This window comes from Herpailurus yagouaroundi, unplaced genomic scaffold, assembly GCF_014898765.1.
Source record: "Herpailurus yagouaroundi ecotype Mexico unplaced genomic scaffold, PumYag 246, whole genome shotgun sequence".
In the NCBI taxonomy this organism is placed as follows: Eukaryota; Metazoa; Chordata; class Mammalia; order Carnivora; family Felidae; genus Herpailurus; species Herpailurus yagouaroundi.
This window is the reverse complement of record NW_024412463.1, coordinates 4,475,307-4,492,060: the sequence shown is the minus strand read 5'-3', so window position 1 is coordinate 4,492,060 and position 16,754 is coordinate 4,475,307. Positions and strand designations below refer to the sequence as shown.

Below are 16,754 nucleotides of genomic sequence, written 5' to 3'. Positions count from 1 at the left end.
GACTGATACCCGTAAAAGAGTTCATTCAAAAGCGTGCTTGTTCTCAGCAGCCCATGAGGTCCCTCGTGAATTCATCATCCAGGGGAGGGGAGGCATGCCTAAAGAAATGCCAAAAACGGAGGGAAAAGAGAAAGAAAGTTAAGTTCTTCGGTTTTTGTTGCATTCCCCCTGCTCTTTTCTTGGAGCAAGCTACCCAGGATTTCAACACACACACGCACACACACACACACACACACGCACACGCTTGAGCTGGACTGTCCTTGTGTGCTTGCAAACAGTCCAATGGCAATGGAGCCCCATTAAATCAGACTCCAAGAGACTGGAATCTGTGTCCCGCTGGCTCCTTCTCCGACTGCCCCCCCCCCACCCCCAGAAGGGAACAGATTTCTACAATCCGGACCTGACAAACGCCACTTCTTAGGCCAAATAGTCCCACGTGGATCTTAAGCCACAAAAAGGTAAATCAGCTAGCCTTCCTACTTTAAAGACAATTTTGGAAAGGAAGAGGATTTCAATTATTAACTCACCCAAGCCGCAGACGCAGGGCATGCGCTTTGCAGAATGGTAAGAATAAGGGTGGGTTTTAAGCATCCTCTGCATGTCCCTTTTGAAGCCTTCTTAAAAGGGGGTCCGCACGGGGAGTAGAAATACGGCTCTGCATGCTAGACCTTCCTCATGCCATCAGTGAACACATCGTGGCCAACTGGAAATTAACAGGCTCCATTAGGGGAGGAAAAAAAAATTACTGAGCAGCAAATTCTGTAAATTTGTAATTCAGATCTCAGCGCTGGCCTGAAAACCAGTTGGGATCTAACCCTTTGCATACATTGGTGTTCTGGGGAGCTTAACCCTTTCGCGTCTGTCTCCTCTCCCCAGAGAGCTACTCATTTGGTCTTCGCTGTCCCCTGGCCCTTTAACTGGCCTTGGCAGGCATAGCAATCCGGGCAATTTTGCAGAAATAAGGATAATAATAATAAGGCTTCACATTCTCACACTCCGCAGTTTATAGAATGCTTTCTGAATACATTATCTAATTTAAAGCTGTCTGCCCCTAATGGAACTTAATTGCCACCTTTGTTATAGTTTATTATGAGGACACTGGCGTGCACCTGTATGCCTTTTGTTTTGTTTTGTTTTTCTCCAAAGGAGTACTTCTTGACAAAATGGCCCCCAGCTGCTTTTCTGCCAATGGTCGCCACTGAAGGAGCTCCTTGCTTTCCCGTTGGGCTCTCACTCACGGATGCTGTTGTTTAAATCTGGCCACATGGGGGAGTTCTAGAACATAGGGTGCTACCATCTCCAGCCAAGCTCTTTTCCCTGACTCCCTAATGAGGAGGTCGGGCCAAAACAGCTCTTAAGAATGTGTTTGTTGATGAACTTCTAGAAAGCAGTCAAGTTTAGAATAAGAGGGCCAACCTGAGCAAGTCAACTGCCTTGGGTGATTCCCAGGCCGCCAGGCAGAGGTAGAGTTGGTTGGTTGGTTTTTCCATTCTTGTCAGCTTCGTCTGGAAAGAGGCTTAAGAAAGGACATTGTGATTGCAAACTATTTAGGTTGGTGTCACTGCAAAGCATATAAGTTACCCTCACCAGCTTTTCATGCCCCACGACACAGCCTTACCTCTCACGTCTCTACACGCAACTAGCGGGCAAGTGACTTGACTTCTCAGTTTCCTCCCTAAACAATGGGACAGTCTTAGTGCCTGTTTTGTGGAGCTGGTGGCTGGTGCATAATAAAGAGCTAATAAAGGAGAGCTATTATGTCATAGGGAACTTCCAGCACCAAGCAGCAGAAAAGTCCCATTCCCACTGGCTAATAATAATAATAGCAGTAAGGATGTTTATCATTTCATTTCTCCGCTGTTGTATCATAGCCTAGCTCTGATTCTCTGGACTCTGCTCTGCCATGTTCCATGGGTTGACTTCACCCTAAGATCAATGCCAAGTGATGGCTGCAGTTCCAGACCAGGGGATTCTGGGATTAGCATAATCAATTTTTGATGTATCATTTTGGTGAAATAGATTTTTTTAACGTTTATTTGTTTTGGGGAGACAGAGAGAGACAGAGAACGAGCAGGGGAGGAACAGAGAGAGGGGGAGACGCAGAATCCAAGGCGGGCTCCAGGCTCTGAGCTGTCAGCACAGAGCCCGACGCAGGGCTCAAACCCACGAACCGTGAGATCGTGACCCGAGCCAGTTAGTCGCTCAACTGACTGAGCCACCCAGGTGCCCCCGGTGAAATAGATATTTAGAGGCAACTCCAGTGATGCAATAAACAGGCATTTTTTGACATCAGTATCTTTAAAGTTAGCCACTCCTCAGACCAAGGATGCCCTTCAATTCCGACTGATGGGACATGTGCATTTATGATGCCTTGCCCTCCAGAACGGGACCATTAGACCGAGCTCATCAACATCAGGGACTTTATGTCTGTCTCACTCACGGCTCCGTCGTCAATGTCTGGCATAATGCTTAGATGCAGTGGATCCTCAACAAATATTGGCTGAATGGATGTATTAATTGATAGATACCCTATGGCCACATCCATCGGGCAGTGGGTTGCCTTATGCTCTGGTATGAGTTTATTTCAGCACGAAGTGTTCGATCACTTTAATCAGACATCCACCCTCCCCAGCTGCCTAGGCTAGTGGTTCTCAGAGTGTGGTCCCCTAACAATCAGCATCAGCAGCACCCGAGAACGAATTGGAGCTGCGAATTCTCAAGCCCTACTCCAGACCCGCTGGATCAAAAAGGCTCAGGGTGGCGCCCAGCATTGTGTGTTTTAGCAAGTCCTCCAGGTGGTTCCGACGCAGGGAAATTTGAAAAGCACGGGTCTAGGCAGAGCTACCACGCCACTGATCATCGACTTAAAAAGATTAGCCCGGAAGATGCATACCTAACGTTGGACTTACTAGATGCCAGATGTCCTGTGCCACATAAATTGCCTTGCTTCCTACCCATTTTACAGATGAGGAAACTAAGGCTCAGAGAGGAGACGCAACGCTGCCCAAGGACACACATGTCAGAGTCAAGGCTGAAACCCAACCTAAGCTCCCAAAGACATGTTTTCCTGTCTGTGGGAGAGACAGGCAGGCAAAAGGACAATAACAATATAGTGTGTGATAAGTAAACGTAGGGTGTTGTGGAGCTCAGAGGAAGGCACTGCTACGAGACTGCGGGGGAGGGAGGTTGGCCATTTGAGGTGGTAACAGTTGAGCTGATTCGCAAAGAATAAGAGTCGGCCAGAGGCGTTCCCAGCAGAACAGGAAGTGCCGAAGCCCAGGGTCTACAGAGACAACGCAAGTAGCTCAGTGTGGCCAGAGTGAGGCCGTGGGGAGGAAAGATAAGACAGTGGAGGCTGGAGAGGGGGCACAGACCAGATCATCAAGGTCATGAAGTAAGGAGCCCAGAGGAAGAAGTTTAAACTTCTCCTGAGAAATAGGGAAGAAAATATCGGAGCTGGAGCATGGCAGAATCCAACCTGTATTTTGGCGGTAGGTAGGATCTAACATAAACTCAACCCGACTAACATTCATTGCGTGACCCGAACTCTCTACTCAGTGTTACAAAATGTAACCATTTTCTTCTTAAGCCTCTTCAAAAAGCAGAAGAAATACCCATTTAGATAAAACCTCGAAATGGGGCTGGTCCCTACAAGAGTGCTTAAATACTCATTTCCAAGTGTCATAAGTGTGGGTTTGGAATTTGGCCCCTGATCCACCCAGATGATCCGCGCCTATGACCCAAGGCTGGGAGACTGTGAGCAAGTGATTGCACATATTAGAGCCTTAATTTGTTCCTCTGTAGAATGGGAATAAGAGTAGTACTTAACTCAGAAAGTTGCTGAGAAGAGTAAGTGCGACAACACGTGGGTAGCTTGTAAGTAGAGTGCCCAGCAAATAATAAGTGCTCAGTGAGCATTATTGATGAGGAGACAGATGGTATCTGCCCAAGGTAGAACGCGTGGCTTCACTCTCATGGGCTCAAAGGCCACCCAATCTTTAGGATGAAACCGTGTGCCAGGCTCTCCCCATCGTGGCAATGCGTTGGCTGGCTGGCTCATCCAAGAAAGAAGAAAAGAAGGAGGAGAGAAGAAAAAGAAAAATACTGACTTCTCCCTGATGGCCATCCCATTCTCAAGTAAAGTAGAATTTCTGGGGAATTCTAGAAATTCCCCAGAATTTGACTTGAGTCTGCCTTTGGCTTTCCTTGACTGTATCTTCTTATAATAGTAGCTAGGTTGCCATGGTAGCAGACAGGGTGGATGGTCCGCCTCATTTCTCTTCAGCCCACTTCAGAATTCCCTCCACGATTGGCTTTTCCTTTTGGTGGCTTTCTCCAGGGGCTAGGGGAACTTGTTCAGCTCACCTGCCGGGCAATCTGGAAATGCCTAAAATTTTATGCCCCGAGGGACAGCTTTCAAGCAATGAGGGATGGAAGACAGCAGAGAAATATCTCTGCTTCCCCATCTCTCCGAGGGACACTTTCGATGTGTCTGCTGAATGTTCCCCGGGGTCCCCAGCAAGACTGAATCCTACCTGCTCACAGTAGTGACGCACTCATGAACATACTCTCCGTCATTTGTGCTTCCTGGGGTCACCTCCCAAATAAACTACCTGCCTCCAAGCTCTTGTCTCAGGGTCCGGTGTCTGAGGCACAAACATCTGTATCTCGCTTAGGGTCCCCTGCCACGTGGTTCAATAGAGGGGAATTTATAGGTGCTGGCAGAGCTGAAAAAGGAAGCACGTGACAAGGAGACCACCTAGAGATTAGACACAGAAGAAGAATGCCGCCATACCATGGGGGCCAGACAGACAGAAGGAAGGGGCGATACTACCAAAGCAAGAGAATCTGGACACCCTGGGCGGGGCAGGGGGAGGGCCCGGGGCACCGCATAGGGGTGGGAGAGGCTGCCTGAGGGTAGCTGGGACCAGAGTGGGGCTCTCAGAAAGCACTGCCTTTCTGCTGATAGAAGGGCAGAGGAAAAATATCTTGGAACTTAACTAGAATCCAGTTGGCAATGGAACCTGGGAAATGCAGTTCAAAGGGAAACATGGAAAGAGGCATTAACGGGCAAATGCCCAGCACGACCTCAAGCCCTGCTATGAAAGAAAAAAATAAAATGAGAAAAGCAACAGTGGTTAGGGCCCCACACCCATCCTGTATCTAAAGAAATGAACATGTCTGTGAATGGTCCCAGTAACGCCACCCCACTAAACGTGTCTAACTTCGCTTTGACATCTATCAAATAGAGATGCCAAGCGGATTTAATGATCTACTCCACGCCAAGCAGCTAGCACTGTGCCTGGCGCATACGTGTCGAATAAACGCTCATGCTCATTGGAACGTTTTGAGATCCGACTGTTCTTTGAGTATCTGGGAGCCCATTAAAAGCGCTGCTCAAACTTGTCTCTTCCCCTCTTTACCACTCAAAGCCTCAACTTCAATGTCTAGAATCTGCCTCTAGTCTCTTTTTCATTGCCTTAAAAAAAAAAAAAAAAATCTTTCCACTTTCACTAAAGTTCTGCCAGAGCTGACGGAGGAATAGCTCTCTCCTCCCCTCTGGACTCCCAACCCTCTCCCCGAAGCCCCCACCCCCTCCCTATCTCCGCTGGCCGCTTGTTCACCAGGAGCTTAGCAGTTCTGAGGGTACAAAAACAGGAAACTATGCCCCAGTCCTGACTAAGGCTAAAAACTCATGTGCAAACCCTTCATCACACAGATTTCTTCAGCTCTCCAAAACTGGGGCCTTGAAAAATCAGGTCCCGGGCCAAGAGCGTTGGATTTGCTTAATCATTTCCTTTGCAAATTTATAACCTCTTTAACCATGAAGAAGTAATGGTGAGAAAGAGGGAGGTGGGAGCTGAAATATTTTAAGTCAACCACAAGACAGGACAGGAAATTCTGGAAAGGGAGGGGGGGGTGGTAATTTTTCTTTAATCCCTCGGTGCCACAGCAGACTAAAACGGCAACTTTGGGAAAGTGACCATTCTAGGAGATTCTTTTACTGTTGACTCTGACCCAGAGTGAGATGGCATAGCTCTCTTTACTCAGGGCTAAATAGAGAATAGAGGAGACAAACTCGGAGATGACCCTTTACTTGACTCAGGCAGCAAACATTTACTGAGTGACCTCGTCAGCCCTTGTGCTGTGTAGAGAGAACTAAGGTGGGTTCCCAAACAAGCAAAATAATGTCCTCCCTTGCTCAGTGCCAGTAGAAAGTTGGAGGCTGCCTACCAGAGAATCTGAAGGGGGTGACCCAAAGCTGTTCTGTTGTTAAAATCTCTGAACAACAATATAAGTGGCTTTTTGCTTTCAGAACTTTCCCCAGCAAATCAGAGCTGTGTATTTTACTAATCCTTAGGGTAAGTCATTGTCTTTAGCAGTGATTTTTATCTGAAATGGGGGACCCACCCATTTATGTTGACCCAGCAAATAGAGTGGGATGGGATGAAATAGAATGGAACCGAACAGAACGGAATAGGACTAGAATAGAATAGAATAGAATATTTCATGATGTATTATACATAATATGGATAATATTGATTAGTGAAAGTTTTGATTGTGAATATGTGCATATAGATTCATGAGGTATCTCTCACTTTGGTTTATAATCAGATAACTTTAGAAGGCTCTGGTCTTGTAGCTTAGAAGTTAAAAGTGTTGGCTCTGGGGATGCCTGGGTGGGGCTCAGTTGGTTGACCTTCCGACTTCGGCTCAGGTCATGATCTCACGGCTCATGAGTTCAAGCCCCGCATCGGGCTCTGTGCTGAGAGCTCGGCGCCTGGAGCCGGCTTCAGATTCTGTGTCTCTGTCTCTCTTGGCCCCTCCCCTGCTCATACTCTGTCTCTCTCTCTCTCAAAAATAAACATTCAAACAATTGAAAGTGTGGGCTCTAGAGCCTACCGGCATGGGTTCAAATCTCAAGAGGTGTACTAGCTATCTGAGATTACACATGTTGATTAACCTCTCTGAATCTCCATTACTTCAGGGAAGTACAACATAATAAAGAGAAATAAAATGTAATATTGGCCATCATAGTCTCTCAGATTCTAGGGCCATTTATTTTCATAAATTGCCATTCTGTCTTCTATATCTTTCCTATGGTCACAGACATCTGCTAACCTTCTGGGGTCCACTCCTCTTAAATAAAGTTACTCTATCTATCTTAACCTCTCTCTCCCTCTGATCTTCTGTCGTTCCCTCAACCTCCAGCCGCTAGCTCCAACATCATCTAAGGAAAACCAAAGGCATTTAATATGTAAAACTCCTCTCTGGGAAACTGTCCAGATAGCTAGTTGCAGACCATCTCACCTACTAGAACAAACAAAAGCTAGACAAGAAAATTGATATGAAGTTATCCTAAAATAGAGACACAGTGCTCCACTTCGATAGAAAACAGCAAGGAGACTGGCAGCTGCTTTCTCAGCAGGACTGATGGAAGTCCAAAGACAAAACCCTTTAAAAAATTAAGACCTGAGGGGCCCTGGGTAGCTCAGTCGGTTGGGCCACCAACTTTGGCTCAGGTCATGATCTCAGAGTTTGTGGGTTCGAGCCCCATGTTGGGCTCTGTGCTGACAGCTCAGAGCCTGGAGCCTGCTTCAGATTCTGTGTCTCCCTCTCTCTCTGCCCCTCCCCCACTCATGCACTGTCTCTCTCTCTCTCTCTCTCTCTCTCTCTCAAAAATAAATAAACATTACCAAAAAGAAAAAAAATTAAGACCTGAAAGAAAATAACTACCAACATATAATTCTACATCCAGTAAAAATATCCATCAAAATTTAAGATGAAATAAGTGTATTTTCAGACAAACAAAAACTGAGTGGCTACATTACCGGTGGACTTTAACTAAAAGAAAGACTAAGGAAAGTCCTTTAGGCAAAAAGAAAATAATCTCATAAGGACGACTAAAATTTTAGGAGAGAATGAAGAGCAACAGAAGAATAAATGTGTTGTTAAATCTAAATGAATATTGACTGCATTAAAAGATAATAATAATGTCTTGTGGGGTTTAAAATATATGTAGAAATAAAATGTATAGCAGCAGTAATGCAATAGGTAAGAGTAAAAGGGAATTAAACATGTCCTAAGTTCCTTGCATTGCCAGAGAAGTAGTAAAAGCACTAATTTCATTAGACCATAATGAGTCTAGGATCATACTTATAATCTGTAGGATAACAAAAAATATGGAAATAACAAGCTAATAGGAGAATGACCTAAAAAAAGATGTCATTAATGTAAAAGTTCATAATAAAGGAAAGAAAATGGAACTCACAACAGGTGGAACTAATTGAAACAGCTAGTAATGTGTTAGTATTATGTTAGTAATGCATTAATTATTACATTAAATGTAAATGGACTAAATACTCAAATGAAAAGAGAGATTATCATACTAAATTTTTAAAAAAACCTACTATTTTCTGCTTGCAAGAGACAAACCTTAAATATGAGTATACAGACAGGATGAAAATAAAGGATGAGAAAATATATTGCATACACTAATCAAAAGAAAGCTGGTTAGTTACTCTAGTACCAGATGAAGTCAATTTTAAGGTAAGAAGCAATATAATAGATACAGAGAGTATTTTATAATAACAAAAAGGGTCAGTACCATTGAAAGATAGAACAATGCTAAATCTAGAAACATTTTCTAATATAGCCTCTATATGTATAAGACAGAAACAATCAGATCTAAAAGGAGAAATAGATAAATCCACATTCATCATGGTAGGCTTTAATATTCCTCTATCAGTAAATAATGGGCAAACCAACAGAAATAAATCAAGAGGAATAGAAAAATTTTGACCAACGTTATTTAACACACTTGACCTAACTGACATTTACTGAACAAAGCAACTGGTAACTGCAGAATATATATTCTTTTTCATGTGCACATGAAACATTTACTCAAACTGACGGAACAGGTCTCAAATTTAGAAAGTGGGTGGCAGGGCAGGGTTTGCTGATAGATTGGATGTGAGGATGACAAAGAGAGGAGTCAAGGTTAATGATGAAGGACCCAGTGCTCTGAAGTTCAGACTGACTGATTCATGCTGCACAGTTAGCATTTTGAAAAGATAAGGGTGTGTGTGTGTGTGTGTGTGTGTAACAGTCATAAGGTAGTCAGGAGTATTTACATGTGTGAGTCAAACTGGGAGTGAACCTGTGTCCAACTGAACATGAAGCAATTATTCAAACTTGGTTTCTGGAATATTCCCAGGGTGAAGTTATTTCCTGTTTTTATCACCGTCTTCCCAGTTTATGTGTTTGCTTGTCTTATGAGTTGAGTTGGCATCATGTTTTTCAGTTTGCAATGGTAGGCATACAGCAAAAACTCCATAAAAATCCCACAGGGTTGACAGACACTTCTGAGAAATGAAGCAGACAACCCAGTTCCTGGCCTCTCTTATCAAAGTGCAATTGGTTTATTCATCTGCTGATTGAGGATCAACTGTGAGTTTGGGTCTGGGAAAGTGATAAACAAGAAAAGCAGAGAACACTCCAAGATAGCTGAGGAGGCATCCGCTCCAAAAGCCAAGTATCAAGGAAATACTGTAGGAAATCCCACGCATAATTGTGTTATGTACCCTTGTGTGTTATGTTTGGAGTAGCAGTTGACAACATTCTGGAACTCAGTTCTCCCTTGAACGAGCTCTAAGACATTGGGCTTGATATAAAATAATTTCTCCACTATAACATGGGAGTGATGTTATGGATAATACCATCATTACAGAGGTAAATCAGATAGTATTCAGAGTCTGCTCAAGAGCAGTGCTTGGGATGAAGTTCACAAAATTAGCATTTGCAACTTTTATCAGTATGCTGTTTCAAATATTTCTTTCCCTTTTTTTAAATTACGAAAACATAACATTTTTTTAAATGTTTCAAATATTTCTCTCCCTTTTTTTAAATTATGAAACCATAACATTTTTTTAAATGTTAGGAGAGAATAAAAGTAAAAGAGTCTACCATAATCCTATCTCCCTGACTCAATCTGATGTGTATGTGGTACCTTTAAATATTTTTTTATATTGATTATGTCCCTGGTTTGAAAGTGCCTGGCATATAGCAGGTAATCAATATATGCATACTAATTGCCTGACTGTCCAATTCCATGCAAGCTATTTTGTTTTATGCTTTGGGTACCTAATTTCTTATATAAGTTTATGATTATAATTATGTCATATACATTGCCCTGATGTTTTTTCAGAAGCTGCATGATTATAATCTTGGATATCTCAACCCCTCAGACATGTACACGCCCTGGATAAGCCATTTCTCTGTGCTGCTGTAGAGCAAAAGAGAAATTATTACAGGCCCCACTCTTTGGACATCACCATAGTGAACAGCTCTCTATGTAGCATTTTGCCTTTTTTGGAAAATTTTGTAAGACAATCATAAGATACCAAATTGAACATTCTAAACTAAACCTTTAACTTAGCCAGGAAAGGAGTCCCAAAAAGATGAAGCCAAAATGAGATTCCTTCCATAAGTTTAGCTTGTAATAAAACGAACTCCACGAGATGACAAAATCATGGGGTGAACCTATGATCGTTTGGAAGGATTGCTTTCACCCTTTCAAAAAAAAAAAGTTTTCACATCCACTATTCCCCTACCACAGATCAATAGAAGGAAGATAGGAATAGTCTGATGCATTTGTCAAATCATAGCAACCACCTCAACAACGAAGTCACCCCTGGTGGGTATACGTAAGGAAAAATCTCATCAGATCTCTGGTTAACTCAAAGGTTGGCTTTAAAGAGCTGCAGAGAAAGATTTTCAGATACGTGCATGTTTCCTGAAGCAGCAACCCCAACATCTGATGGCGTGTTGGATGACAAATGTCTCCCTCCTGGTGATGGGAAAACAGGGGAAAGGTGAATCACAACACTCGATGTGAGTGAGAGGCACTTACCTAGTAAGGCAGAGACAGTCACTGGTGTTTCCCAGAGCGACGATGGGTGACTGTAAGCCTGGTGGTCCTCCATGGGTTCTCTGGGGCCAGGCAGTTATGAGGGCGCAAAGCAGCTTTGTCTCCAAAGCCCCTGGGTCCACACAGAAGGCTATCCTCTCCAGATTGGTTCTTCCCCTATTTTGGCTGCTTCCAGAGTTCACTGGAAACAGGAAGAATGAATGTGAAGGCCATTGCCATTGCTTCTGGAGAGAAGAGGTCAGCTTCAATCAGTATGGTTGCTGAAGAAGGGACAAAAAGTGGCTGTTTTCGGGACTTAGGTGAATAAAACACGACAGGATTAGATAATCTATGGGACACCTAGTCACACACCTGAAAGGGGGTTTAAGCACACTGCCTGGAAGGGAAGAGTGCTCAACAAATTTGCTCATTGGCTCCAAATGGATGCCGGCCTAGAATTTGGAGGCTTTATGCTTACAGAAAAACCTGAGGATTAAAAAGCATATCTTTCTCCCCAAACTGCCCTTTCTTTTTCCATCCCCCCAAATTATGGCCCTAAGGTGGCATGAGAAGAAAATAAAATCAGATCACCCTGAGAATAAGACCACCGACTCAACCGTCACTACATGGAGGCTCCATGCACTTTATTATTTCAGTTCATCTTCAAAGGAACCCAGTGAAGAGGGGACTCTTCATCTCCTCTCTACACAGGAGAAAACGGAAGTGCAAAGAAGTCACAGAATTTACCAGAAGCCCCAGAGCTGTTCAGTGAGAGCAGGGATTCCATACGGGTGTGTTCGAAGGCAGAGTTCACAGGCTTAATCATGAGGCTGCGTTGCTTCCTGCCATGTTAGGGGAAAGGAGGGGCTTCAGGAGGAGGGAGAGGAGCGACCTTCTTCTCTTTATATGTCACATAACTCGTTCAGGGTCAGCCCTCTCTTGCCAGCTCATATCCCAGCCCGCTGAGTTCTGTGTTTTCTCTTTGAGGGTTAAGAACATACAACAGGCCTTTGGTTGGGAGTGGGGAGGAGTTGACATTTGTCGCCCGGCATTGGGGAAGTTGATCGTTTTAGGTTCTGTCACACTGTGTGGAAGCCTGACATTTGACATTTGGGTAAAAGGGGGGGGAAAAAAAAGTCTCCAAAAGGCTGCTGAGGGCCAGCCTGCCTGATTCCTTGCCAAACAGGAATCCTTCCTTGGCTGTCTTCCCTCATAAATGATTTTCAAACTGCAGTTTTAAAAACAGTTCCTTTGGGGAATGATGAAAGCAACAATGTTTTCAACAGAAAACTGTCCCATCAACAGAAATGCAGGAAAAGTAAAATCACCAACTTCTCCATCACCCAGAGCAAAGCATTGTTGACAATTGAATGCTTTCCTTCTTTTTCTCCTTACGCCTCTCCTCAGTTTTGTGAGTGCAACCAGACTCAACCACACAGGAAGTTTTGCAGCACGCATTTGAAAAGTCAAACATTGTATTCCTAGCATTTCACTCTGTTTTAAAATTTGAAAACCTGGAAACCCCGATTTTTAATCTGCCCCACTCATTATTATAACATTTAATCAGATGGATGTTCCTCTGTGTTCTATTTTACACAACATTGCTCCCAAATGACTATTTCATCTTCATACGGGTATTGTGGTCCTATCCCACCAATGAAACCATTTTAATTTCCCATCAAAATTCGTCTAGACTTTTCTACATCAGAAGAGTCAGGAACTAAATTATAGGTGTGAGCTTGGGTCAGAAGTAAACCCCATGCTCTACTGTAGTGGTAATGCCCTGTCAGGAGAAGTCAAAATGTCCTTTTATTGGGTTTTTCGGTCACCCCCATTAAAAGCGAACCAACAAAGGGGTGCCTGGGTGGCTCAGTCGGTCAGGCATCCGACTTCGCCTCAGGTCATGATCTCGAGGTGCGTGGGTTCGAGTTCCACGTTGGGCTCTGTGCTGACGGCTCAGAGCCCGGAGCCTGCTTCGGATTCTGTGTCTCCCTCTCTCTGTGCCCCTCCCCTCTTTCTCTCTCTCAAAAATAAATAAAAGCATCAAAAAAAATTTTTTTTAAGTGAACCGACAAAGAACTTTCCCTTGCTTCCTTCCCTGACCTGAGTCTTTCTGTAGCCTTCTAGTCCTCTTTCCCTCATTCCTCCAGCTTCGGTTGCTGTCCCTTTACCTCCCGTTTACTCCTCAAGACGTTGTGATCTCCTCTCCACTCCTTCTGCTCTACAGAGACAGTCCTTGCAAAACGCCACACGCATTGTCCTGTGCTCTCAATTACCTTTTAATGGCATGACTGATACAGAAACGCATTTGCCTGCTTAAAATAACGAACAGCTTAAAGGTGATGGAAGATTCCTTGTAAGCGCCTATCCCCAACCTCAGAGGTACCACGGACTATGGTTTATTTACCTGTAACTGTGCTGATGGACATTGAGGTTGCTTCTGGTTCTGTAACAAACAACAAGGAAACGAAGAACATTCCACCCTGGCTCTCTCTCCTTGCACTTGTGCAACAATTTGGGGTTCCTGTGGCAGATACAGAGAATTAGAGCCCCAGGCCATTGGGTGTGCCCCTTTCCCTTTCCACACTACTGGGCATTGACCAATCACCAATCCAAGATGGCAGCACGCCTTTCACCAACAGCCTGTTTCAAGCCTTCTACCACAGGCTCCTCCATAACGTTGTGCATTCACATGCAGCTTCTATTTCTTGCCTTACTTCGCCTTCCCAGTGCGTCCTCACCCTTCCGGTCTATGGTTTCTAAAGCCCTTTGCAGTGTTCCCTACTCTGTCCTGAAATGCGCTTGTGGCCTGGATCACTTCGCTTCTTGCTCTGCTGGGCTGACCTTGTATATTCCTAAGGTTTGCACAACCGGCTCCCTCAGGGGTCACAGACTCAGATACTTAGAGGAGCCAGGTGGGTAAAATTAGCCCCGGGGGAGCCCACGCCGTGCCCCCCACCAGCCCCAACCCCTGCCCAGTGCCGGCTGTTGTTGCGTTATTGGAATCTATGTCTAATACTCTCAGATTTTTTTTCAAAGGGAGTCAGAAATCTAGATTTGTATGTAAATGTTCGTGTTTTTTTTTAAAGCTTATTTATTTTGAGAGAGAGAAAGAGAGTGCGAGTGGGGAAGAGGCAGAGGGAGAGACAGAGAATCCCAAGCAGGTTCTGCACTGTTAACGCAGAGCCTGACGTGGGGCTTGATCTCACCAACTGTGGGATCATGACCTGAGCCGAAGTCGGGTCGAATGCTCAGCCAACGGAGCCACCCAGGAGCCCCAAGAACTGGACATTAATATAAAGGAAATTTTAATCCTGCATGGCCCACAGAACATACCTCTGGGGCATATTCCTCTGCCAAAATGCCAGACTGCAACTTCTGCTTCAAACAAGATCACTCTGTTCCTCAACTCTCCCCTTTCCTCTCTGGGGCTTGTCCCTTATCCACTCAGTCACTAAATGCTCTGATGCTGGGCCTGAGAAATTGTTCCAGAATTTAGCCTACCCCTCTACCCTCACTGCCATTTGCATCGATCCCAACACTCACCAAATCGCATTCTGGCTGTGACTAGAGCATATTGCCTGACTCTCCTGCCTTCAGTGGATCCCTCCCTGCCCCTGTCTTTGTAGTGCCCTCCTCTGCATTCTGGAACGTTCTCCCCATGGCTAATGGAGAGAGAGAGGAGGAGAAGTATCTGTGTTGCTTCTCTGCTCAGACAACCCTACTGAGACCATATTGCCCCTAAAGCAAAGTTGCCCACTGTGGCCACATTCGGTCCACACTTGCCCCAGCATTATGAAATGTGACCCGACGCTATCAAATCTGATTTAATATAAACATTCAGATATTGGGCTTTTCCTGAAAGATCTAACTGGCTAGCAGTACTGGGTCTGCTGTCTCCCATGGAAGCAATTGGCCGGAGCCCAGTAGTGACTGTCACCATGGGGACAGATTTGCTCCCTTATCTTTCTCCTTCCCCTGGCCAGCCTCCCGTACCCATGGTACTGTCTGGCCCTGAAGGAGTTTACGACCCCTGAGCCACAGGCTAAAACTCGACTGTTAATGGGCACATCAGTCCCAGCACATCTGGCCCCTCTGCCCACCCCCAGCCTCACCTCTCAGCCCGATCCTTCACCCCCTTTCTTTTTCCCACCGCTAATAATGGCGGACTCACAAAGAAATTGTTTCAGACCTGAACCTAACCACCGCTTAATGCCGTGGCTGTTGGAGTTACTTAAATCAAGACAGACACACTCTGTTCAGAGAGGGCTTCCCTTTAGCTCAATAAATCTCTCTTCAAATCACTAATGAAGTTGAACTTGCCCTAGACGGTGTGTTTCAGGTTGAAGAAACTCCTACTGAAGCTCTTTAGCCAGTTCTCAGGAGTATCCTTGCTCAGCCTCGGATTCTAATAGGAGGAGACTGAGCTGCTGATGGACAAAGTGGCACCTAATTCATTTACCCCCAGGGGAAACGTGCGGTAAGAATGCTGCTTTGCCCTCACGGACAACGTGCCCACATACACAAACACTAATGCTTCGCTAACTCGCTTCCTTTGTTGCTATACATATTTAATAATATGCATGGCCATTATTTTACTACATGGTAATTGGTTATAAATAAAAGTCGTTTATAAAGACTATTGAGTTACTGGGGCTCCTGGGTGGCTCACTCAGTTAAGCATCCAACTCTTGCTTTCGGCTCAGGTCACGATCTCACGGTTGGTGAGTTCGAACCCTACGTGGATCTCTGAGCTGACAGCGTGGAGCCTGCTCAGGATTCTCTTCCTTCTCTCTCTCTCCCTCTGCCCCTGCCCCTACCTCTCTCTGTCTCAAAATAAATAAGTAAACTTAAAAAAAAAAAAAAAAAAAAAAGCTATGGAGTTAGGGTTATGGGAGACACAGAACTCAAAGCAGGTTCCAGGCTCTGGGCTGTCAGCACAGAGCCTGATGCAGGGCTCGAACTCACAAACTGAGATCATGACCTGAGCCAAAGTCAGATGCTTAACCGACCGAGCCATCCAGGCGCCCCAAAAACATTTTTTTATCCGTTTTAAGATTTTTTGAAGTGATGAAGTCTACTGAAAGCCTACCCCACAGACAGTCTCCCTTCTTTGTTACTAATAGAATATCAACTTTAATGGGGGTGTTGGAAGGAGGCTTTAAAAACATCAGCTTTAAAAACTACATTTCCCAGCCTCTTTTGCACCTAGACTTGGCTGCTTAACACGGCTCTGGCCCGTGAGATGCCATAAGCCATGGGGTGGCCTTCACAAAAAACTCCTTTTTTTTAAAAGTATTTATTTTGGGGAAAGCATAAGTGGGGGGGGGGATCTGAAGCAGGCTCTGCTCTGTCAGCACAGAGCCTAACGCAGGGCTTGACCTCGAACTCACGAGCCTCAAGATCATGACCTGAGCCGAAGTCAGACATTTAACCGACTAAGCCACCCAGGTGCCCCATAAATGCCTATTTCTGACCATATGGAGATGACTATATGGTCAGAGTGGGAACTAGCATGAAAGAAAGCAAAATCCCTGCAAATAAGATGATATTTTGTTATGACTCATGAAATTGCGTGGATAAAGCCGTCTCAGTGCTCTGAGTTCAGAAAGGTGTAAGATACATGTGAAAGGAAAGAACTACAACTATAGGATTTAAGAATAAAATGTGGGGTTAAATTCCTCAAGAAAAGCTGAAATTTCATTCATTCATTCATTTATAAATTTACACTCAAGTTAGTTAGCATACAGTGTAATAATGATTTCAGGAATAGGATCCAGTGATTCATCCCCTGTGTCTAACACCCAGTGCTCATCCCAACAAATGTCCTCCTTAATGCCCCTTG

The 16,754-nt window shown here is 44.6% G+C and overlaps 2 long non-coding RNA genes across 4 annotated transcripts in view; one reads left to right on the top strand and one right to left on the bottom strand.

Moving 5' to 3' along the window:
- LOC121020130 (uncharacterized) lies at nucleotides 1-12,662 on the bottom strand. The gene is made up of 4 exons (XR_005785962.1): nucleotides 11,657-12,662; nucleotides 10,913-11,111; nucleotides 528-718; nucleotides 1-98 (listed from the first exon to the last, which is right to left on the bottom strand). It is a non-coding gene; the product is annotated as an uncharacterized LOC121020130 (long non-coding RNA).
- Nucleotides 62-16,754, top strand: part of LOC121020129 (uncharacterized) — a 23,169-nt gene continuing 6,476 nt past the window's right edge. For all 3 annotated transcript variants that reach the window (XR_005785959.1, XR_005785960.1, XR_005785958.1), the window contains exon 1: nucleotides 62-564. This is a non-coding gene — a long non-coding RNA (uncharacterized LOC121020129). The remainder of the gene's footprint in view (nucleotides 565-16,754) is intronic.